At 36.8% G+C, this 20,112-nt stretch overlaps 1 protein-coding gene across 1 annotated transcript in view; it reads right to left on the bottom strand.

Annotated features, from left to right (window-relative positions):
* Positions 1–20,112, bottom strand: part of PCDH15 (protocadherin related 15) — a 1,748,268-nt gene that overhangs the window by 1,080,385 nt on the left and 647,771 nt on the right. The window contains exon 3 of the mRNA XM_077125289.1: positions 9,670–9,720. The gene's annotated coding sequence lies outside the window, so the exon portion shown is untranslated. The remainder of the gene's footprint in view (positions 1–9,669; positions 9,721–20,112) is intronic.

Here is a 20,112-nt window from a genome sequence, read left to right as displayed (position 1 = left end):
TCCCACACATACCCAATTACTAATGGAGAGAGAGAAGCAGGAGGAGGGTTTGGTATCAACAAAACGCAGAATGTTTTATCTTAGAGAAGCTGAACAACAGCACACAGTTGGCTAGTTAAATCATTAGATAATTTTATTTCTTTCCTTCTCCCTGCCTCAAAGTATTTGGAGCTTGAGATGTAGGTCAGACTATTTACAGTCTAAATAGAAGAAATTTCATTTGCCATGCAGATCTGAGGTTTAGTTTTGACAATAAAACTGTGTGCTCTAGCTACAAGAATAATGTGAGATCATGAAGACTGTGTAAGAAATAAAAATAAGGCTGTCAAATTAAAGAAAGTGTGAAGAGCAATTGAATGAAAGAACTAATAAAGGAACAACAAAACAAAGTTTTCCAGAAATCAAAAGAAAAAGAATAGAGTATAAACAAATTAAATAAAAAGATGAGATATATAGAGAATCGAGCTGGAGGAGTCCATTTATGATATAGAAATTAAAGGGAAAAAAAGCAGGACAGATTGAGCATGTGGAACACAAAAGAATTATATAAGAAAATTTCTCTTAAGACTATACTTTAAATATTCAGCGTTTTCAGGAAAACTTAATGGACAGTGTTACACTAGACATTTCCTCCTGGACTTTTCAAATGTTAATGGCAAAGAAAGATAGATGCTTAAGAGGGAATTATATCCAAGTTATAAGAATTAGATTGGCCCCTAAACTATTTGCACCATGAAATACTAGGATATATTAGATACCATATTCAGAAATAATTAGGAAAAAGTTTCAGTAAAAATTTCTATTTCAGCAAATGTGTTATTTATATGTGTTCATAAAAGAAAGGCATTCTGAATATACAAAGACACAAACAGTAGAAGAACAAGCTGTCATTTCGATTTAATCCACATGAAAAACAAGAAATAAAATAATTAGGAAATGGGTAGCATAATGCACTGAAAACAAAAATTTTAACTATTTTTACTTATAGTGATTAGAATTAATTGAATCTATGATTTCTTAAACATTTACTAAGTTGCAAATATCTTTCTAGCTCTTTAAGTATAATAATATATTTAATCTATAAATCATTCACGAAAGGTAAGCACTTCTAGTCCCAATTTTTATCTCAATTTTCTCACTGATGACTCCCATGTGTTAAATAACTTGTCCATTAAACAAGGTCTTGAATAGTATGTTGATGCCTGTGTGTATGTGCTCCTAGATATAGTTCAATGAAAAGATTTGTCAATATGAGTTTAAAAAAAAGAGAAAAAGGGGGTGTGAGGGTAGTTCAGTGGTAGAATTTTCACCTGCCATGTGGGAGACCCAGGTTCGATTCCCAGCCCATGCATCTCCCAAACAACCAAACAAGCAAAACAAACAAACAAAAACCAAACCGAACAAAAATTCAACAAATGGTGCTGAAATAAGGGGATATTCACATGGAAAAAGAATGACATGTGACCCCGACATACAGCATACAAAAAAAAAGAAAGAAAGAAGTAAATCAATGATATCCCAATTTAAATGAACAAGTAGCAAAAAGATTAAAAAAGGAGTTGGTGGGTGTGTTAGTCAGGGTTCTTGAGAGACACAGAACCAACAGGAGAGGGCTGTAAACATGAGATTTACAAAGGTGTCTCACACAACCATGGGAATGGAAGAGTCCTAAATCCTTAGGGCAGTCTGTGAAGCTGGTGGCTCCTATGAAGGGTCTGGACAAATTCCACAGGGGAGGCTTGATTGCTGAAGAAGCCATGAAAAAGTTTCTCTTTTTCCTTAAAAGCCTTCTACTGATCGGACTATTTCATTGTGGGAGACAGGCTTTAGTTGGTTGCAGATGCAATCAGCCACAGATGCAATCAACTGGCTGATGATTTAATACACCAGCCTTTCAGTTTATGAACCAGCCACAAAATATCCTTGCAGCAGTGGTGTGACCAGACAACTTGCCTGACCAGACAACTAGTCATAATCTCTTGGCCAAGTCAACACCAGAACCTAAACATCACAGTGCGCAAATGATCTTTATTTGTCATTTTATAAAATGAAAAGTAAAAATTCACAAATTATTAAAAATATAAAACATATTTGACAGCTGAAATGTGGTAAAATTTCTGAATATGGATGCATTATTTTGAAATGAAAATCAAATACAGATGCAAAGAAGTAATCAATTCAAAGCTGGATCTTGACAAATGCAAACATACATGTGAAGAAAACACAAAAGAATAATAAATGCTGAATAAATTATGTTGTTGTGATATGTGAACATTCCTGTTTTCACTGTGGCATATTCCAATCCTGGAAGAGCAGCACTCTAAGACTTAGACTCTCTTTGCCCACTGGTCATAAGAAGATATTTATTTTAATTTATCTTCAATTAATTTCTTAACACCACATTTGATAAGTGCAGCCTGTGACATAGCTATTTTGATTATTTGGTGTCAGTAATATTTTCCTCTCACTTGCCCCCTCCTGTAGAAATATGGTCATTCCACCAGAAAGTTGCCATTTAACTGGAGAGACAACATTAATACAAATCAAAATCAATGCACAAAAAATAAAGTACATTAAAAAAGTGATCTGCCATTCAGTGCAGTTTGAAGGCAAGGTATTTTTAAAATGCGGTTATTTGTAGAGTAGAGACAATAGTGGTGATAAATACTTCAAATTAGCAAGGCATAGTGAGTATTTAGGGTTCAGGTTTAAACTAGGCTCTAAGTGATGGGCCATATATTTGTAAGTAGAGAGGAATCTAGAGTGATTTTATGAAAAAACATAAGCCAAAGCCATGAAGAGTAGGCTAGCTAGAGTTAGGGTTAGAAGATGTGAAGCAGAAAAAATGAGATACACAATCTAGGGGTGTATTAGTTAGGGTTCTCTAGAGAAACAGAATCAACAGGTAACACTTGCAAATATAAAATTTATGAAAGTGTCTCACGTGACTGTAAGAACACAGAATCCAAAATCCACAGGGCAGGCTGTGAAGCCAATGACTCCGATGGATGGCCTGGATGAACTCCACAGGAGAGGCTCACCAGCCAAAGCAGGAATGGAACCTGTCTCCTCTGAGTCCTCCGTAAAAGGCTTCCCATGATTGCATTTAGCATCACTAATTGCAGAAGACACTCCCCTTTGGCTGATTACAAATGGAATCAGCTGTGGATGTAGCCGACGTGATCATGACTTAATCCTATGAAATGTCCTCATTGCAACAGACAGGCCAGCGCTTGCCCAATCAGATGAACAGGTACCACAACTTGGCCAAGTTGACACCTGTCCCTAGCCATGACAGTCCACCCCTTGTCAACTTGGCACCTATATATATATGATATATATATATATATGTCTATATATATATATATATATCATATATATATATACATCACCTTAGACCATACTTAATTTCCAAATGAAAACAAATAAGCACACATTTTTTCTTTTACCTGACAATACTCAACTGTCCTGCATATAACTGGAAACACATTAAATCTCTCCAGAATAGGGTGCAAATCCTTGGGCAACATTCATTCTTAAACTTGATATCTTACAACTTAAATAGTACAACACGAACAAAACAGCATTACAGTCCTCATTTCGGTAACTGATCACACGGTCGAAGTTCATATTTATCACTACCTTCTTCCACTACCCATTCCATGTTCCCTTTCCCCTCAGCAAGAACTTCAGCTGGCTGTAGTTCTTTGCCTGGTGGGGTGACCCAAACCTTCATTCCTGAAGTCTCAGAGCCATTAGTGGTCCTGCCTGGATTGTGTTGTTGCAGTTTTCCACTGATTTTAATCACAGGGCATGGTAGTACTAATAGACGCCCCAGGGGATCTCCTATATTCCAAGAAAATTCTTCTTTACCTCCATTATGTAGTTGCAGTCCTACTTCCTTCTGATAGTCAGGGTCAATTACCCCAGACAATAATGTAATCTCCTTCTTGGTGTGTTCATCCATAGGCATAAGTAGCCCAAAGTGACCAGGGGACAATCTTAACTTCCAGTTCAGTGGTATCACTGTTATTTCTCCTGGAGAAAGCACACCCCATTTTGGAACTGAAACCTGTAGACCAGCAGAACTCAGGGTAGCAGGGAAAGGAAGCAAAAAGTTTCCTAGTGGATCACTAGGAGTAATAGTGAGTGGCACCACACCCATTTCCACCCCTTGGTTCCTGGACCCATGGATCCTGGCTATGGGAGAAACAGCACCATACAGCAAATGCTGATTCAGAGCATACACAGCTTCCTGGAGAACATTACCCCAGCCTTTCAAGTTTTTGCCACCTAGTTGGCACCGTAATTGAGTTTTCAAAAGGCCATTCCACCGTTCTATCAATCCAGCAGCTTCTGGATGATGGGGAACATGGTAAGACCAGAGAATTCCATGAGCATGTGCCCATTCCCGCACTTCATTTGCTGTGAAGTGTGTTCCTTGATCCGAAGCAATGCTATGTGGAATACCATGACGATGGATAAGGCATTCTGGAAGCCCATGGATAGTAGTTTTGGCAGAAGCATTGCATGCAGGGAAAGCAAACCCATATCCAGAGTATGTGTCTATTCCAGTTAGAACAAATCACTGCCCCTTCCATGAAGGGAGTGGTCCAATATAATCAACCTGCCACCATGTAGCTGGCTCGTCACCTCGAGGAATGGTGCCATATCGGGGGCTGAGTGTGGGTCTCTGCTGCTGGCAGATTGGGCACTCAGTAGTGGCTGTAGCCAGGTCAGCCTTGGTGAGTGGAAGTCCATGTTGCTGAGCCCATGCATAACCTCCATCCTTACCACCATGACCACTTTGTTCATGAGCCCATTGGGCAATAACAGGAGTTGCTGGGGAAAGAGGCTGACTGGTATCCATAGAATGGGTCATCTTATCCACTTGATTATTAAAATCTTCCTCTGCTGAAGTCACCCTCTGGTGTGCATTCACATGGGACACAAATATCTTCATGTTTTTAGCCCACTCAGAAAGGTCTATCCACATACTTCTTCCCCAGACCTCTCTGTCACCAATTTTCCAATTATGGTCTTTCCAAGTCCCTGACCATCCAGCCAAACCATTAGCAACAGCCCATGAGTCAGTATACAAACACACCTCTGGCCAGTTTTCCTTCCAAGCAAAATGAACAACCAGGTGCACTGCTCGAAGTTCTGCCCACTGGGAGGATTTCCCCTCACCACTGTCCTTCAAGGACACCCCAGAAAGGGGTTGTAATGCTGTAGCTGTCCACTTTCGGGTGGTACCTGCATATCGTGCTGAACTATCTGTAAACCAGGCCCGAGTTTTCTCTTCCTCAGTCAATTCACTGTAAGGAACTCCCCAAGAGGCCATAGCTTTGGTCTTGGAAAGAGAAGATAATGTGGCAGCAGGAGTGGAAACCATGGGCATTTGTGCCACTTCTTCATGTAACTTACTTGTGCCTTCAGGACCTGCTCTGGCTCTATCTCGTATATATCATTTCCACTTTACAATAGAGTGCTGCTGCACACACCCAACTTTATGGCTTGGTGGGTCAGACAACACCCAACTCATGATAGGCAACTCAGGTCTCATGGTAACTTGGTGGCCCATGGTTAAGTGTTCAGTCTCTACTAAGGCCCAGTAGCAGGCCAAAAGCTGTTTCTCAAAAGGAGAGTAGTTATCTGCAGCAGATGGGAAGGCTTTGCATGATAAATCCACTCTAACATCCCAATCTCTCTAAGCCTCTGGATCCCCTCATCTACATTATACCAGGGCAGTTCTGGCATTTCAACCTCAGGTAATGTTGGCCACCTTTTGATCTATGTTTCAACCAACCACCCAAACAAGCTGTTAACACCTTTTCTAACTGCTCTAGCTATAACATTGAATGCAGAATCTCTGCTTAGTGGGCCCATATCAATAAATTCAGCCTGATCCAGCCTTATATTCCTCCCACCATTATCCCACACTCTTAAAATCCGTTGCCACACATATTCCCCTGATTTCTGTCTATATAAATTGGAAAACTCACACAGTTCTTTTGGAGTATACTGTACCTCCTCATATGTGATACTTTGTACCTCACCTTTAGGGGCCTGTTGGGACTTTAGTTTAGTTATAGGTCTGGAAGAAATGAGGGGTGGTGGGGGTGGGTCATGAAAAGAATTAGAAATATCTTCCAAGCCATTTGCTTCAGGGCTTTCATTTGCAGTTTCATCTGGTGAAACAAGATTAATAACTCTAGGGCTAATCCCTTCAGGAGGGGGTTGGGTGGCCAATTCCTCAAGGCAGGCTGGAGGTGGGGTGGCTATGTCCTCAGGGCAGACTATTACAGGGTTATCTAAAGAAGGCTCAGCATGGTCTAGGGTTTCAACCTCACCCCCAACATCATTATCAATCCATATGTTATCATCCCATTTTTCAGGGTCCCACTCCTTTCCAATCAATGCCCTCACTTTAACGGCAGACACCATGCAAGACTGAGATTTCAGTTTACGTTGTAAAGTTGCTACTCTAACAATAAGATTCTGAGTCTGATTTTTAGAGATCTCAAGTCTACGGCTACAGGAAATAAGATTTTCCTTCAGGATACTCATAGAAACCTCTACATCTTTCAGACGGCACTTAAGCTTCTCGTTTGAAGCCTTAAGCCCATCCCTTTCACCCTTTAATGTAGACAGTGTATCTAACAACAACCAACCAACATCTCTATAACTCTTATTTCTACAAAACTCTGTAAAGGTGTCAAAAACATTATCCCCCAGAGTCTGGCTTCGTACAAGCGAAGCATTAGGAGAATCAAATGATGATATTTTGACTATCTCCTCTGCCAACTCACTCCATGGATTGGGAGTGTCATTCTGATTATGGGAATCAGAGTCCTTAGTGTCTCTGAGTCCAGTCAGAGTAGAAAACCATCCATAAAAACCCATTTTTAAGATTCTGTTCCTTAAGAACCACTCCTGGTACCAAGATGTATTAGTTAGGGTTCTCTAGAGAAACAGAATCAACAGGGAACACTTGCAAATATAAAATTTATGAAAGTGTCTCACATGACCGTAGGAACACAGAGTCCAAAATCCACAGGGCAGGCTGCGAAGCCGATGACTCCGATGGATGGCCTGGATGAACTCCACAGGAGAGGCTCACCAGCCAAAGCAGGAATGGAACCTGTCTCCTCTGAGTCCTCCTTAAAAGGCTTCCCATGATTGGATTTAGCATCACTAATTGCAGAAGACACTCCCCTTTGGCTGATTACAAATGGAATCAGCTGTGGATGTAGCTGACGTGATCATGACCTATCCTATAAAATGTCCTCATTGCAACAGACAGGCCAGCGCTTGCCCAATCAGATGAACAGGTACCACAACTTGGCCAAGTTGAAACCTGTCCCTAACCATGACAAGGGGTAATTCAGATGGACCTGAAAGGTTAACTTCAAAGTCAAAACATTCCGGAATGCAAATTTTTGGTATTTGATTGCCTTTTGACCTGTAACTAGAATACTGATGAAGATGATTTTTATTACCGTGTTAAAAATTCAGGTATCCCTATGACCACCTAGCATCCAAATTCCATAAAGAAATAAAAATATGCTGCCTGAATGAAGGAAGGCTGTTTATAATGAAGCACTAAAAAATAGCATAGATGGAATTAATCAAAGCAGTCATCTTCTGCTCAGTTAATGTCCTTTGGGCTTGCATGTAAGAAGTAGTGAATGCCAAATATTCTAAAAAGCTCTCTAAGCTTGCCTTACAAGCACTGATTAAGAGAACTGAATACCAAATGTAACCAATAGATTTCCTTTTCATTTTTCTGCTACTGAGAATACTAAGTATTTTCTTATCTCCATCACACTCAGAAGTTCTCTTGCTATGTGCCTATCTATACATATTCATCATCTGACAGCAAAATCAAGAATAAAAATTCAGATAAGAAAACATGATGTGCATTGCTTTATCTTTCAAATGTGAGACATACATAAAAATAGATACGTGAAGACAGCTTCTTAGAATGAGCAGTAAAAACAAGCACATAATATAAAAAGATTTCTTTTGGATGAGTACTTTTGCTTCAGACTTTTAGGAGAAGAAAAAGGAATTAAGAATATCTACAACCCAAATGCTCAATATGTGTCATTGCTCAACTCTTGTCAAAATGTCATTATTATTATGTGGCTATTTTTATTATCTTTTTATTATTTTGAAGAATATTTAACTAGAAAAAAAGATGAATCAGTAAGGGATTTTTAAATCACATTATCATAGGCAATGAATTAATTGAAAATATCTAGTGGTATCTAAGGATGTTTTGAAATAAACAAAATAGTTGTATACAAATACAACTCAATTATTTTTCATTTAACCTTCAAGTTTGTTTACTATTCCAATTAGAAATATGGTTTTAGAACTAGAATCATAAAGCAGTCTCATCTGATTTTTTTTCCTTCCAAAATCAAAGGAAGAAGAAATAAGATATATGAAGCTTGAAAAGATTCTACATTCTTCTACCCAGCTGTTTACTTTTTCTGAAAGTTTTAGTGAGAAACTAAGAATGAAAACATGACTAAAATAATGAACTGCAAAGCTTGTTCCTTCAGTGTTTTCTTAGACTATGAAGCAACTAGCTTTCCTAGAGAAAAAAAGTTCATGTCCTTGAACTGGATTTTTATTTGTGATTTGAATCCCAACTCATTGCAGTAAGACCTTTCAAAAAGCTCTGCTTCCTGTCATCTATCTTTCCTAAAAGCCAGGATTTTGAGAATTGACATTTACTTTTCATATTTCACATTTCTGCACTTCTTTCTTTCTCTCCTTCTAACAAGGACTCAGTCAGAAGTACATTGACAATCAGAGTCCTTCTGATAGAAAAAGTCACAAATAAGTGGATTTGCATATCAAAACACAGCATTTACCCCCAATAGACAAAGTGATGAATAACATTTCTACTATTAATTTATGGTCTCATATAATACCCATAGTTCAATTTAAAATGAGTAGATTTTTCATGAGTCAGACAAATAAGTAGATACTGAGCTATCCAGAAAGACTGAATCATTCAGCCCTTAGCATTACTCCACACTCAAATTTTAGATTTTAAGTTTAGGTTTTAAATTTTTCTTGACATTAATAAACTCAAGCTTCCACATGATCTTGTTCCTGTGGGTGTACGATCTTGTCACGATGTCCCTACATGAACTTTCCTTTTTTTTTTAATTCGCATGGGTCAGGGAGAGGGAATCGAACCTGGGTCTCTAACATGACAGGCAAGAACTTTGCCTGCTGAGCCACCATGGCCCAGCCTCTATGTGAGCTCTTTTCGTGGGAGCAATTGCCCCATTACATTTGTCACGTGATGTTCGGCAAAGAAAGTCTTTGTTGGGTGGCAAAGATAAACTAAATTAATCAGACATTTTTGTATTCTGCTACAAACAATGGGAACTTGAAGAAGCAAACTGTAGACATCTCCTTAAGGTGAGTTTTCATTTAAATGAAACAATGACACAGTAATTGTCTACATACAGATGATCATCGCAGCTGGGATCCGCAAATCAACAATTTAATTGTGATTTTCTTTATGAGACCCGTAGAGTTCCCAGAGATAGCTTTTTTAATTGAACTGTAAAATCTTAGTAATTGAACTGTTGGCATGAATTTTTGAACTTACATTTAAAAGCAAAATAAGATGAACTATACCTTATTTGTAGATCGTGGACATAGTATTCAGAAGCACAGCACTGCAAAATCCTGGAAATAGAAATAACTAGTTAAATGCACTTTCAAATCTGAATAAGAGTAATAGTTATGTAACTAAGGGAAAACACTTTTTAAACTATCAAATATTGCCTTAGAACTTCTGGTGCTAATATATATGTATACATGTATGCATGTGTGTGTGTGTGTATGTATATATACACACACACACACACAATTGGCCTTTATTTTCTGTGGCCAGAAAAAAAAAAAAAGAATGTGTATATGTCCTTGGGTTTGTCTGCATGCATGCACCATTAAAATGTGTAATTTCTGAAAAAAATTAACAAAACTTTCATGTTTAATATGTTTTAGATTAGGAAACTGGACCATTTTGGAAGCCCACACTTCAATGTTTAGAGAAATATGGAGATGATGCCTAAGGATATTGTAGTAAGATTTGATGAATAGGTGTTTCAACTAAACCTCTGCAATAAATATTCCTAAAGAGATATGATGGTTATAGCTGCAAGTAAGATAGTTTACAGAAATATGCCCTTCTTTCTAAATATATGCTCGATTTGTTTATTCATGCAAAAATGAAAGAGTGGTACATTTCATGTTATTGTAATTAGGCCTTTTGGAAAAGATTTAAATAAAATTTGGGGTAAAATAATTGATATATTAATAATCTTAAGATTTTTCCATATATTGAAAAAATACAATTCAATCTGTTCACCTAACGATGAGACATCTAAGTTAATATTTGTGTCAAAATAATTAAGTTAATATGTAAGATGCTATGTAATATTGTGTGGTTTTATATTTGCCACTTTATTAAGCAGCTCTAACTTCCCTCAGTGAATGGGATAATGGTAATAAAACAACTAATTCAGTGCCTACAACAAGATAGGCTCATGACAACCAGGAAGTTACTGAATTAAAAAATAGAGACCTGAAGAATATTTTCTACCTTTAACAAAGCAGTATAAGAGATTTTAACTCTAAAGCTACTCATAACGTCAGTATAACATGCTCACTTATTTGTTGTTTGCTTAAAAAAGGACTGGTTTAAAGAGTATATTCCAATATATTTGTAAATACTAAGAGTTTTAACCTAAAAACAAAATCACATAGGGGGAACAAAAGATATGGTTGTGCAACTATAGAAGTATAAGAAAATTCAGACATCATGGAGGTCAAACTGCATTTTCTCAGGTGGAAAAAATTTTCTCTGGTAGATTGTGTCCTGTTCAAGGTGAGGCAGCATATTTGTAACAGGATTGGAATTATAACCCATAATAAAAATAACTACAGTCACTTTTAAATTATTATTACATGAAAATAAATTCAGTTCAATGAAGTTCCTGTAAATAACTCACATGATGGACTTACAGTATTTATTTGTAGAAGTGAGGTAAATGTAGAGTAAATCTAAATCATATCCTAATATCTTAAGTCTATACAAAGATGTTAGGCAGAAGTGTTTTCCTTTAAGCAATTTTGAAAATCTCTCATTTTTTAGCTTGCTCTTTTCCAATGTTTTATTTCTTATACAGGGTGCAAAAATAATTGTTTTATTTTTTTCCAGCTGTTACTGAATAAGAAAAATGAATGTATATGTTTAAAAAATTGTCACTTGTGTGCTTTTATTTTCAGCCCATAACTGAAAACAATTTAATGTCAGCTGTATTCCTCCTATAAAAACATTTTTTTAGCAAAGAAGTAACGATTTTCAAATGTATATTTTGCTTAAAAATAGACACATTTCAGATTTGCTGTGTTGTTCTTTGTTGTTTAAATATTTTGTATATTTATTTAACATATATTGATTCAGCACTATGAATCTGATGTACTTTTCCTAGGCATCTGAAATATATCAATGAACAACACTTTTTTAAAAAATCTTGTACTCTGGTATTCATAGCAAGGGGAAGTAGAAAAGACAATATACACTAAACAAAAATATTTAAATTATATAATTTTAAAATGTGAATAAAGGAGGCAGAGTAGGAAAAGGAGGTTGTGAATCCAGAGGAAGCATCTGATATATTAAATCAAGTGATTATGGTGGACCAAAAGATTTGAACAAAATTTTAAATATTTTTCTACTCTATCTAAAGTCCATTGTACATTTTGTCAGTTTTTAGTTAAGGCATTAACCAAATTAGCGAAAAAAAATCATTTTAAAATTTGCTTGAATTTTAAAAAGAAGAAAATAATTTCATATCATTACTTTTTCACAGATTATATCTAGGTCCTTTTCACTCCCCAGATTTCTTCAGGATTTTTAATTTTAGTGGTTTTCTTATTTGTTTTTAGGGTTGTTTTTGACATTAAAAGTATTGCTGTCTGGGTTATCAGGTTGGTGCCTATTGTAAACAGTCCTAGATTGTAAGCTCTTATAGCAGTCACATCTATTCAGGAGGTGTAACTGTTATTTCTAAATTCTGAGATACTGAGCTATTTGTTTATAACCAGGTCATTCCCAGAAACTTCAGGTATTTATGTGACACCTGAGACTCAGAATTAGTGCTCTGAAGCTATGAAAGTAAATAAAACTCCATACAGAAACTGCTGAAAAAGTTTAAAAAGGGATCTGACTTTGAGTAGAGATGAATGAAGCTGATCTGGATAGGACTAAGGAAGAGCAGAATACAGGGTAAAGGATGATATCGTCCATATTTTAAAACTTCCACATCTGTATGAGACCAAAGGGAGAGATGCTTATTTGGTGCAAAATTTATATTTTGGGTAGTGTACTTCCTAATTTAACTGGTATGATCAGTTTAGTTGAATTCCATAAGTACATGGAATCTTGAACAGGGTGTGAGACTTTGTTGGTTTGTCCAGGTTAGTATGATGCACTGATAAATCCCAGAATAATTGGGGTAGTGAATAAAGAAGTATTTGCAAGGCCCTTGGGGCACTGGGGAGAAAGGAGGAAATATTAAACTTCCCCATCTGGGGAATTCCTGATATTCTCACAAGCAATGGAGACAAAAAAATCAATAGGCTGAGCCCTTGATCTGGGCTTGCCCTTGCCCCTATGAAACTTATTCCTGCAAAAGACAAGCTAAGCCTACTTAAAATTAGATCTAAGGGTGGGCCATGGTAGCTCAGTGGCAGAGTTCTCACCTGCCATGATGGAGGCCCAGGTTCGCTTCCCGGTGCCCGCCCATGTTCAAAAAAAAAAAATTAGACCTAAGAGTCACCCCCAGAGAACCTCTTTTGTTGCTCAGATGTGGCCTCTCTCTCTAAGCCAATGCAGCAAGTGAGCAAGTGAACTTACTCCCCTTGCTCCCATCCCACCCCCGCTATGTGGGACCTGATTCCCAGGGGTGTAAATCTCCCTGGCAATGTGGGACAGAAATCCCAGGATGAGTTGGGACCTGGCATCAAGGAATTGAAAAAGCCCTCTTGGCCAAAAGGGGAAAGAGCGAGAAGAGATCAAGTAGAATATCAGTGGCTGAGAGATTTCTAACAGAGTCAAGAGGTTATCCTGGAGGTTATTCTTACATATTATATAGATATCTCTTTTTAGTTTATGGCGTATTGGAGTGTCTAGCAGGAAGTACCTGAAACTGTTGAGCTGTGTTGCAGTAGCCTTGATTCTTGAAGATGATTGCATAATGATGTAGCTTTTACAATGTGACTGTGTGAATATGAAAACCTTGTGTGTGATGCTCCATTTATCTAGGTTATGGACAGATGAGTAAAAAATATGGATAAGAAATAAACAAATAATAGGTGGTACAAAGGTTAAAGTAAATTGGGTAGATGGAAATACTAGCAGTCAATGAGAGGGAGGGGTAAAGGCTATGGTATATATGACTTTTTTTCTTTTTACTTTTCATTTATCTGGAGTGATATAATTGTTCTAAAAAATTATGGTGATGAATACACAACTATGTGATGATATTGGGAGCCATTGGTTGTACATCATATATGGAATGTTTATGTGTTATGATTTATCAAATAAAAACATGCTTTTTATTATGTTTTTATTATGTCAGCATTACTGACACTTTAAAAAAATTTTAAGACAAACATATTCCCAACATAGAAGATAAATTATCTTCTGTAACAAAAGAGAAACATAAAGCAACGGGTCAAATGACAACAATAAGTAGTTACAGGTGTCAGGTTTACTGTTCCATAGGCATAGAGTATAGAAGTTAACCTAAAGGGACTCAGTTCATGTTTCAGTCCAAATGTTTATAAATCACCCTCATAAATCACTGTAATTTCAGATTTACCAAACCAAGCTACCTAAGACCATTTTTCTTTAGCTTGCAATAAGGGAAATTGGAGGACACCAGCTACCATATAACACTCTTGTTGCTTTAGGAATTAATCATGAAAAATTGCAAGACTATAGATTTTGACATTCACTAAAATACCATTTGGGCTATCAGCCTTGCCATAACTACCATGAGATCAATATTAAACCAAGACAAAGAAAGTTCATCAAGGTTGAAGCTTTCCTGAATTACTCATTTGGCAAAATTTATTGCAGAGCCTCATGAACTTGCAACAAGTCTCTACCAAACACCACTCTAGTACAACTTTCAAATGTATAGTTTAATATTTATAAAAGAAAATTTCATCATTTAGAGATAATACACATGCCAATCTGATCTGATATATTAAGAATGTGGAAAATTATGATCTATCATCATTTCCTTATTTTAGCAACTGGCATATGTTCCTTATTTAGCAACTGGCATATTATTTTTGAGATTTCCTCCAACTTAAATTGTTTGTTGTGACATAAAATGCTATTCTAAAATATCTAATCAATAAAATTTATATAACACCTATATAGAAGCACTCATGAAGTCCTTATGTGATGGATAAAATAATCTGTTACATCTACAGGAAAAATTCCACTGAAAATGATTTGATAATATTTGTCAAACATACAGTTAAGATCCCTATCACAGTTTCTAATGACTCTGTGTGATCAAGACATACTTACTTTTAGTAATGTATTTTACATTTGTGGCATTTATAATCAGAAATTCTAGAAATAAATTATTTGAAATATATTTAGGATATATTCAATCTTACTCAGATGGAATAGATTAATTTCTTCTCAGCAACAAGCCGTAATTGTATTATGATGAGTCTTAAGATAGTCAAGATAATTTAACTGTTAATAAAATTTACAAAATAGTCATAATATTCAGTCCAAATCTTTTTTGACAATATGACACAGTCTCCAAAAAGTTGATAATACCCTAATCATAAAATCGCCACCAATAATTTAATCTAACTGAAACAAAAATATGCTTTTTTATTTATATCCCAGGAATAAACTATATTTAATACCATAATATTGAGTTGCTGGACTTAATCAATAAGCCCAAAACTTGCTTTCATATATCATTATATATGTAAGAGACACAAATTTGGATGCAGACCTCATTATCCTATTTGAAGTAGCTGATAAAATGACACTGCAAACCAAGAGATGTAACATTTGAAATGCCATTACTAGGTGTGCTGGTTTGAAAGGATGTATGTACCCTAGAAAAGCCATGTTTTAATCCAAATCCCATTTCATAAAGGCAGAATAATCCCTATTCAATACTGTATGTTTGAAACTGTAATCAGATCATCTCCCTGGAGATGTGATTTAATCAAGAGTGGTTATTAAACTGGATTAGGTGACGACATGTCTCCACCCATTCGGGTGGGTCTTGATAAGGTTTTGGAGTCCTATAAAAGAGGAAATATTATGGAGAATGGGAGATCTGAGAGAGAGCAGAGCAGAACGACATAGCCACGTGAAGCAGAGTCCACTAGCCAGTCTCCTTTGGAGATGAAGAAGGAAAATGCCTCCCAGGGAGCTTCATGAAATAAGAAGCCAGGAGAAGAAGCTAGCAGATGACACTGTGTTTGCCATGTGCCCTTCCAGATGAGAGAGGAAACCTAACCGTGCTCACCATCTGCCTTTCCAGATGAGAGAGAAACTCTGTGTTTGCCACCCTGAACTTCATCGGCCTTCTTGAACTAAGATGTCTTTCCCTGATTGCCTTTGATGGGACATTTCTATAGACTTGCTTTAACTGGGACATTTTCTCGGCCTCAGACCTGTAAACCAGCAGCTTATTAAATTCCCCTTTAAAAGGCATTCTGTTTCTGGTATATTGCATTCCAGAAGCTAGCAAACTAGAACACTAGGGAGGCATAGTTTCCCCCTCCCAAAAATGACTGTAATCTGCCTTTAATATGTAATATTATAAGCTCATTGAACTATCCCTGGTTCTATTCTTTCCCATTAGCTATTTATTCCATGAATGGAGGAGAGTGAGGGAAAGAGCTTGGGCCCTAACCACAGGCATATGTGCAGCTTGATTCTGTCAGTCACTGGGTTTGTGCTCTTGGGTAAGCTGCTTCCATAGTGTCCTTAGGAAGCGCATAGGCAGGCGGCATGAAGGCGGAGGAGTGTGGGGAAAGAAGGGTGTCATAAACATAAAACGAACACCATGGTGTATCTTTCCTGAGAATGGCTACATCATCAAACATAACTGGATATGTGCAGCCTTTGTGAAAGCTAGAATGGCAAACTGCATAATCTTCCAAGTGCTTAATGAAGTGGTTGCAAAGCATCATTCGTGACCACTACAGCCAGCTTAAGCCGACTTCTTAACTCACGGGGCAAGGAAAATGTACCAAGATCATGACCATTCTGATTTCCAAAGAAGGACAGCTGAGACCTCAAAGATCACTTCTTTTTCCCCTTTAAAGTGCTTCCCATATTGGTAGAATATGGTCCTTTTACTGCAAAACTGAAATGAAAGCTCAAACAACAACTAAAAACTCAAAACAAAGAAAGAAAGGTTTTGAGCAAAGTCATTTTTGCATAAACACAGCATCCGTACACCCCTTAATTTCATGGCAGTGTTCCAGCAGTTATTTAAATGATAGGATTTATTTGTCAGGAGAATCTGCAGAGTTTTGTCCCTCTGGCAGCACCAGTAAAACAACAGACTGCCAAAGCCGAGGTGTATAATTGGTAACACAGGAACCATTTATTCTGAGTGCACTCTAGCCGATAAATATTATTACTATTCTGGCACAAATAATAAATGACTTTTATAGCATATGTTCTCTCTGGTTTTAATTGTGAAATTGTTCTGCTTCTTATAAGAAAATATTGATACCCTCATGGCATTGCATTTATTGGATTTGACATATGTCAAAGAAATGATTTTATAATCAGAAATCAAACATAAACAAAAGCAAATTTGAAATCCTCAGCCACTGTTTTTAACTTGAGCTTTGCAAAATTATTAGACCATCTTCAATGAAACTATATTTAATATTTTATTTTAAGTATAAACCTTAAGCGTATATCTCACAGCTGAAAGAAAGCCTAAAAATTATTCATTGATTCTTGCATACTAAGATAATGTTGTACTTTATACAATGCTTTCAGTACTTCCAATAATTTGTATATTACATCTAAATATAACAAGAGAATGAGCTATTTAATTGCAACTTGTATCTTTGATTCTAGCATCCAGAAGTTTATTGTTCTGCCTATTCTAAGTATTGCCTATCCTAAATTAACCAGGTTTAGATTTAAGAATAGGCTGATTTTTTAATAATCTCAAATTGAAACACAATCTACATAATGAGGTGGCAAAATAGTTTCATAACTAATTAAAACAACTGTTTTAATTATAGCTTCTATTAAGATCTATTTACGGTGGCATATCTACATAACAGCATACTGGATAGTAGCGTGAACAGATCTGGGTTTTGTCTTGCCCTACTATCAAAGTGGACCATGGCACCTACATTAATTTCAACCTTGATATAAAGAAAAAACTGAACAAAACAAACTACCAATCAAGCAAAGGGACAAACAAGAATTAAAGTGGCTTTACTCTAGCCATCCCTAAGCTTTTGTGTCATGGTTAGGGACATGTGTCAACTTGGCCAAGTTGTGGTACCTGTTCATCTGATTGGGCAAGCGCTGGCCTGTCTGTTGCAATGAGGACATTTCATAGGATTAGGTCATGATCACGTCGGCTACATCCACAGCTGATTCCATTTGTAATCAGCCAAAGGGGAGTGTCTTCTGCAATTAGCGATGCTAAATCTAATCATGGGAAGCCTTTTAAGGAGGACTCAGAGGAGACAGATTCCATTCCTGCTTTGGCTGGTGAGCCTCTCCTGCAGAGTTCATTCAGGCCATCCATCAGAGTCGTCGGCTTCACAGCCTGCCCTGTGGATTTGGGACTCTGCATTCCTGCGGTCACGTGAGATACTTTTATAAATTTTATATTTGCAAGTGTTCCGTGTTGATTCTGTTTCTCTAGAGAACTCTAATACACTTTGTCATACTACTCTAGCCATACCCCACTTTTCTTAGCTCTGATAAACTTCTATGTGCCATTCTGGGTATTGAGTTTCATTAGAAAGGGCAAGAGGTAAAGTATGGAGAAAAGATAAGAGAGGGAAAAAAGCGTGAAAGGGAAAAATATGAGATGGACAAGGAAAAAATATAGGGAAAGTAAAAAATTATATTTTTATAATCGTCTTTTGATTATTGAGCACACACATATATATATATAAGGCGCTTTCTATTACCAATTTTACATTTGGCCACACAACTACCCTATTGTAGCAGACTGAATTATGTTCCCAACAAAGACATAGTCAAGTCCTAACCCATGCTCCTATAGGCATACATTCGTTTGTAAGTAGTAGTTTTGAAGACTTTAAGGCCAAAATGAATCAGGGTGGGCCTTAGTCCAATATGAGTAGAGACTTTACAGGCAGAAGAAATTGAACACAGGAAGAGACTGAAGGAGATGACCATGTGACTGGGGCAGAGATTCACAGCCAGCACGCTACCACCCAACTACTCCAGACTTTGGAGGAAGCATAGCTCACCAATACCATCAGTTTGGACTTCTCGTCTCCAAAACTGTGAAACAATTAATTCTTGTTGCTTAAGCCAACCAGTTCTGTGGCATGTGTCATGGCAGCCCTGACAAACTAAGATAGCAGGAATTGCTATCACCCATTCAAACACATGAGAAATATGATGCTCGGAGAAGTTGAACAAGATCTCACTGTTAAGAGGCGAGATTTTACCTTAACTTCCAGTTTTTTTCTCAACTGCACAGTGGTACACTATAAAGATATTGATACTCTGAAATAGAACAATATCAAGTACTTTTCTTCCTTTCCCTGTAGCAATCATTTAATGAGAAATTAAAATCAGAAGTTGGACCCAGTCTTTTCTTCATTAATTCTTTTAACCATTACCTTATCATAATAACACTGTACAAAAAGTTGTATTTCTTTCATAGAAATGCAAATAGAAACCTGGACTATCCAATTAATTTAGTTGAGAAATTATGAGGTATAGTTAGCTATTGCATTTTCCAAACACACAAAGAAATGACATTTATAATTCTTCCACACACCCACCACCCCTAATCTCTAGTACAAAAGTTAGTTGATATCTGGAACATTTCTGAAACTTTGCAGTAGCCCAGATAATATTAGATTACTTGCAAACTGAGAAATGCCAATTCCTAGCATTGTAACCAGAAGTCTAGGGAGGCAAAGCTTCCCAAGGAAACCAGATCATGAAAGACAGCATTGCTATAATCCTTAATTTAAAGCCATATAGAATTGCCTTTTTCAATATGAAATGATGTCTCATTTCTCTCCTGTGGGAAGAAACAGGGATGAACATCTTCAACTCATGCAAAGCTGCTCAGTCAAAACTAAGTTACATATGTGTCATAAATACATAATCTGCTCCCTCTTAAGATTCATTTGAAATATAAAAATCAACTTTAATGAAACTGATTAATAAATTTACATTCTAAATATGCTCAGATGTACCTTCTAAATATATTCAGACTAAAACTTGGATAACTGCATTTTGGCCTCACTTGGAGTAACAATGCACAATCCGAAGCTTTATACATGAGAGTAGTATGTAGTAAAGAGAAAGAGGTTAGGCAAAATACTTTCCCTTACCCTAAGATCAGAGCAGGCTTCCTATCAGCATCAAACTGCCAAAAAACTAAACCTGATATTTCCTGAGGAACAGGGAATAGGATGCAAAAGTGTGTGGCTCAAGAATTTTCCAGGTAACAAGGAGAACCAATGTCCAATTTGTGTTTATAAAATTACCAGACTAGGGTGCATGGGTAGTTCAGTGGTTAGAAGGCCCGCCTTCCATGAAGGAGAACCAGGTTCGAGTCCCAGACCATGCACCCCCCCCCCCAAAAAAAAGATTTTTGTTTATATCACTGAAAATCTGTACCAGGATAATCAACAGTGGAAGACCTAGATTTTATTCTCTCTGGATAGTCTCTCTAAAATACAACCTGTCTAAAAAAGGCAGACTTGCTAGTTCTTTTAGTTTCTTTTCTGCTTTAATTTAAAATACTGAATTATGATATA

The sequence above is a fragment of the Tamandua tetradactyla genome, chromosome 13 (genome assembly GCF_023851605.1).
Source record: "Tamandua tetradactyla isolate mTamTet1 chromosome 13, mTamTet1.pri, whole genome shotgun sequence".
NCBI lineage: Eukaryota > Metazoa > Chordata > Mammalia > Pilosa > Myrmecophagidae > Tamandua > Tamandua tetradactyla.
The sequence above is the reverse complement of the archived record's forward strand: the minus strand, read 5'-3'. Positions and strand labels throughout refer to the sequence as shown.